Genomic DNA, 6,289 nt, shown 5'->3' on the forward strand with positions numbered 1-6,289 from the left:
GTATATAGTTTTTTCGAATATTGGATGAATACGGACTACTACTTGTAGTACTATATTATTTATTCAGGGTCTACTGCAGTATTAACACATATATCAGGTGGCTTAGTCCTAAGTACTTGTTATAACTGATCGCTAAATATTTGACTGTGCTTTTCACATTTAACAATCTGTTTTTTTGCCATGGAATTAATTATTCCAGCATGAAAATAATTGTCAAAAGTCTTTCTCCCTGTATGGGTTACATATACAGTTGCCACATTTATTTCCAAAACTCACTGGTCAGCTGTGATGTCATGGAGCAGAGGAGCAATAACATCACAGGGTAGAAAGTGGGTGGATCAGGTTTCCAGATGGAGAGCTGCTTATCATGTAGAGTGGGGTCGGAGAACTTAAAGGAGAACTAAAGCTTAACTAAAGACTTAACTAAAGATGTAAGCTAGAAATGTTGTACATTATGTTTTGGGCTTCTACACCAGCCCAAGTAAACCACAATCCTTTAGCAGTAAAGATCTGTGTCTCTGAGAATGACCCAGTAGCTCCCCATCCACTTTTCTGCTGATTCACTGCATGTGCTCTGTGCTGCTGTCACTTACTGAGTTTAGGGACCAAAGCACAATATACTGGATATATAAACGTCACAATATAAAGCTGATTAGTAAATAATTCAGACCATTGATACATGGCAGCTCAGAAACTGGTGCAACTAGCATCAGAATTTAATAATCAACCCTGTTGCATCAGCTTATATTACAGGCCAACCTAATTTTCTGCTTGATAATTTGCAACGACCCCTAAGATTAGTTTATCAACAGCTACTCAAATCACACCAGGCATGAGTGTCACAGACACTTTCCAAGATGGTGACCCCCAACATTCCCAGCCTTAACTGGTGACTTATGGTTTAGTCCGATACAGGCCATGTATATGTAGAGAGAGAGAGACAGGTGTCAGGATTCAGACAGATGAGAAATATCAAAACATTCTGATCTGCTCTGTGGTTAAACAGAGGGGAAAACATTTTGCTGTGAAAAATCTGATCCCAGTTTACACATAAAACACGACCATCTGGTAAAAAAAATAAAAAGACTATTGAAAGCAGAGGCTATGGTGGCAACCAGTATTGTGGCAAAAAGCAAACATCTTGTTTTTGCTTCCTGGCAGAAATAACTGTGTTGAATAAGAAAACAAATTAATCATATTTTTGACAATATAGTGGAAGAGGCTCTGGTGCAGGGTTGCCGGGTCTAATGTTCAAATCCAGCTACAAAACCAGCCCAAAACTAGCCAAGAGTCACTTCAAAAGTAGCCCAAAAGTAGCACAATATGTTCAGTGAAAAGAAAAATTAATTTATGTGAAAATAAGCCTTTTTCAAATTTTCCATGAAGTAAAATGGGACAGATTCATCCATCACAAGGGGCGTAACTACAGAGGGGGCCCCGGATGGTATAGGCACCCCATAAGGCCTAATTCATATACACTTTCAATAAATATTGGTGAAACAGGTCAACCTCTAGACATTTTGGTGGCCAGCAGATTTTTGCCTCACAATTGTCTAAAATTGAGAAAAGGCGCCAGAAAACGCGAGAAAGCTTAAGAGACTGGAATACAGAGCCCAAAATCTGGCAACTCCTGACTTCTACGCAATTCAGTCCCATTGCCTGCTGAGTATTGTAGTCCTATAATACATTTACATTAAACTACACAGTTGGCAAATTGTTAAACAAAAACTACATTACCCAACATGCATTGGGAGACACAGGCTTGGCACATTAGTGCAACAAAAAACTTTGGCTGGTTTCCAAACCAGCCAAAGGCCCAAAAAGTAGCCCAGATCGTACCTTGGCTAGTGTGTACTTTCAAAACCCGCCTGGGCTTTAAAGTTATAGCCCAATTTGGCTGGAAACCCGCCAACCCTTACAGCACCTATTGCTCACAACCACCAGGGAAAAAATGTACTGTTTTTACTTTCTATACACTGCCAGAAGCAGGAACTGTGACTAGTGTTAAAAAAAAGAATAGCAGGTGGCTGGCGCTTGTGTGAGAACTTCCGCATCGTTTGCCTCAACCAGTTGCGTCTTACGTCACTGCGTAAAGGTAATCGACACGCATGAGTTGAGTCTCATCTCGTGAGACTTTGACGCGTTTGTCAGAGCGTCCGATAACAAGTCAAGGAGCGGGACATATAAAGTTGTGCTTTTCCTGTAGTGGTTTTGCTAGGTGGCGATGCCGAATATAGTCCTGGTCTTGTAAACATTAAAGCAGCGAGTTACAAATAATGCTGCCGTTTGACTGGGGCAGGGCTTTATCACGGTTCTTCCTCATTGGATTTGTAGGCATTATGGGCTTTCCAACCATTTAAATCTAATGTCACATACACTATTTTTTATTGAGACAGAGCAATGCTGGTGACCTATTGTTTAGTCAATTGTGAGGCCAGCCACCAAATCTGATGAGAGATTAGTACTATTCTTGCTCCTCAAACCTCTATTTTTTCTGTTTAAAGGGGTTGTTCACCTTTAAATGAACTATGATGATGTAAAGAGTGATATTCTGAGACAATTTGCAATTGATTATCATTTTTCATTATTTGTGGTTTTTGAGTTTATTCAGCAGCTCTCCAGTTTGCAACTTAAGCATTCTGGTTGCTAGGGTCCAAATGACCCTAGCAACCATGCACTGATTGGAATAAGAGACTAGAATATGAATGGAAAGTTGTCTGAATAGAAAGATGAGTAATAAAAAAGTAGCAATAACAATACATTTGTAGCCTAACAGCATTTGCTTTTTTAGATGGGGTCAGCGACGCTCATCTGAAAGCTGCAAAGTGTCGGAAGAAGAAGGCAAATCATTTTAAAACTATAATGAAGACCAATTGAAAAATTGTTTAGAATTTGCCATTCTATAACATACAAAAATTTAGCTTAAACGTGAACCAGCCCTTTAAAGTACCAAAATATTTCTTAAAGGAGAAGGAAACCCTGTAGAAAAAAAACCCTGTACCCCCCACCCACGTAGACCCCTTTCCTCCTCCCCCTATGTTAACTGCCTCCCCCGGGAAATGCCCCATACTTTATACTTACCCCTTGTCGCAGATTCTGGCAGTAGATTTCACTGGCATCCATATTCCGGGTCCTCTGTTAGCTGACTGGGAAATCAGTATGTCGGCGCATGGGCGGTTTTCAACAACTGCACATGCACCAAAATTGTTAGAGATTGCAAATCGCCCAGTCATCTTACCGAAGACCTGGAAGATGGATGCCGTGAAGTCCGTTGCCAGAATCTGTGACGAGGGGTAAGTATAAAGTATGGGGCATGTCCCCGGGGGGGGGGCTACGTGGGGTGGTGGGTACGGGGTTTTTTTCTACAGGGTTTCCTTCTCCTTTAACTGTTGTTCTGACTACACATTTTTATGCATTTAAATGTGCACGTATCTGTAATGTTTACAGACACTTGTAGACCTAGTCGTTTTTTTCAATTAGGAAAGGTTTAAACCCCCTTTAGTAAAGCCACTTAGAATGCCTATTTTCTGTATTAAATTAACATTCAGTCCACATAAAAGAAAAAGTACATAAGCAAGTAAAAGTCATATGGTTTCAAAATCCAAAATATGTCAAGCTTAATATCACTTTCCTTTCAATAGAAAATAGTTTGTAAAACTGCAGCTTTACTTGAATTATGTCTTTCAGTTTTTTTTTTTATCTAGCAGGGTTTTTTGTTCTAGTAAAAGATGGAGGGCCACAGGCTTGACATTCTAATACTGCATTTTAAAACTAATCAGTACAGCATTTTGTGTTTAACTGCTAACACACATATGTTTTTTTTGCAGGGAGTAGATGAGGAAAACTATGAAGGACGCATCTATTATCTTGCTCTGGGGATTCAAGTGAACATGCTTGATACGCTTTTCCATGAAGGGGCATACTTCCCCCTACGTCCCACCTGTTAGCAATTTCATATTTTTGCAAACATGCAGGCGATCATTTTGCTCCTCAATGGGCTTAGTTGGAGCCTGGACATGTTGCTCCTGTTGCTAGACTTAAATTACTTTCTTGTTTCCTCCATTGTATCAGTATTGTTTTGGACCATTCGCTTCATCTTCAATCTTCCCTGGACCATCACCTATGGCATTCTTCAGTTTTGGGAAGCTTTATTGGGATTTGTGTTTATGGTTGGTGATTTCTCCTGCAGCCTTGCACTGGACACAATACAGACAGTAGTGGATGTTTCCTGGGGGATGCCTTGCTGGTTTAGACAGTTTGAAGTTAATATGGAACTTGCTCTGTCATCTGCTATTCCGCAGCAGGGAGCTGATTCATCGAGGGCTCCTGAACATTGCTGTCTCTGTACAGACTTTTCACTGGAATTTCTGGGAAGCTTTAGGTATCACTGGAAGTTTGGCAGCTTACTTGGTTAATAGCCTAGTGAACAAATGTCTTATTACCATCCAAAATGTTTTATCTGCTGCAATGGCTCTATGGCTTTCCATGGTCAATGTGATCTTCATGGGTGCAGAACTAGTAATCATGATGTTTTCTCAGTTTTCCAACAGTGCTGTGGCAGTGGCAATTCTCTTGTGGACTCCTTGTCAACTTATTTTAGATGGCTTTACTTCACTTAGTAGAGGAGTAGGAATAATATTTTATAAAAACCTGTATGAGATTATCATCTTTCTGCTTCTCACTATTATTTGCAGAATCCTTCTTAGACCTTCCCCTGCTGTTCACCAGTTTCAGTTGAAGGTAATTCAGATGTACCGTATGGCACTTGTGCTTATCTGTTCACTGCTGCATTGGGAGGTTTTGAGAAGAGTTATTGCAAAAAGTGTGCAGGCAATAAGAATATTTAGAGTATATGGAGCAGCCCTGGTCAGAGGATGGAACTTGAGAAGAACGAGGATACAAAATCCACCTGCCAGGCCTGCCACTGTGCAGAATCCAGCACAAATAAGGGAACCATACCCAGTTGCCATGAGGGAACAGAACCCGCCATTGAGACCTATTCAAAGCACAGTTCCTAACAGGGTACAGAACACACAACCTGCAACCCCCATTCCTCAAGCCAGTTCAATGCATACAGAGAGAGGGGAGCCCTCACTAGACCCATGGAAGCTTCTGAAGCAGCAGGAAGAGAGCAAGAAATGTGTTATTTGCCAAGATGAGAACAAAACTGTGCTACTTTTGCCTTGTCGCCATTTATGCCTTTGTGCCTCCTGCACACAGATTCTCTTGCAACAGCCTGTTCATCAGCGCAACTGTCCTCTGTGTAGGCATATGATTCTGCAAACTCTAAACGTCTACACTTAATGAAACACCATTGATGTGTTACTATTCTGGACACTGATTATGGCTCTACTGACCCAAAGGATTTAAATAGATTGAAAATGTGAACTATGTAATATTTCGACATGTTTACCAGGACTGCCTTCTCTTAAGCCACTGCAGGACATCTGTTATGGCAATTCCAAAGATGCACAAATACATGAACTTTCCTACTTTCACTGTGCCTGCAGAGTTTTTAAATATAACATTGATCTTGTTTTTTTGACATACCTAGTATAAAATGTCTGTAAACATTTCTGAATGTAGGATGTGGCTGCGCACAAACGTTTTGTCTCTAACGTTACCAATTACCCCAGTGTAATACATTTCTTTCTAGGGGGAGGGCATAAAGTGTTTTATGCTCATTCGCTGTTTGTTTAAAAAAAATGTTTTTAAATGTATTGTGTGCTTTTTTTTGTTTTAATTATCATTTTGAAGTACACAGTATGTTGTATTTCCAAGAAGATAAAAATGCTCCTTATTATCGGGAAAATATTTGTTGGGAAACAATTGGATATTTTGGTTGGCTAAAAGTAATTTCAGTTTTGGCATGAAAAATGATTGCTGATTAATAATGGTTGCTAGTCGGAAGTGATCAGTTATGCCTTAAGTAAAAATATCATAAGAGCATTACACCGTTGCAACATAAAGCACAGCAGGTAGGATGTTGCTAATGAAGTCCCAGCCCCTGACAAATTTTCACAAATATTCTTAAGGCACATAAATTCTGCAAAATCTCTGAAAATAATAAACTCCTATAAGTATCATATTCTAGAATAAACACCTGCACATCTCTGTAATTATATCTTTCCCACATCTGCATAACTAGCTGAGCACCTAGGTGGTTTCTTTAAAGGAGAATGAAAGAGGGGGTGCCAAAAGTTAGGTGATTATATTTACTTAACTATCTGGGCCGAGCGATCCTCTTCCTTATTCTTTCAGCTTAAGGCTGCGCGTACACAGTAGAGCA

General features: G+C 40.0%; 1 pseudogene; it reads left to right on the top strand.

Moving 5' to 3' along the window:
• The first annotated feature begins 3,734 nt into the window (after positions 1–3,734).
• On the top strand, positions 3,735–5,592 carry LOC121396434 (annotated as a pseudogene).
• Positions 5,593–6,289: the final 697 nt, after the last annotated feature.

The sequence above is a fragment of the Xenopus laevis genome, chromosome 7S, assembly GCF_017654675.1.
Source record: "Xenopus laevis strain J_2021 chromosome 7S, Xenopus_laevis_v10.1, whole genome shotgun sequence".
In the NCBI taxonomy this organism is placed as follows: Eukaryota; Metazoa; Chordata; class Amphibia; order Anura; family Pipidae; genus Xenopus; species Xenopus laevis.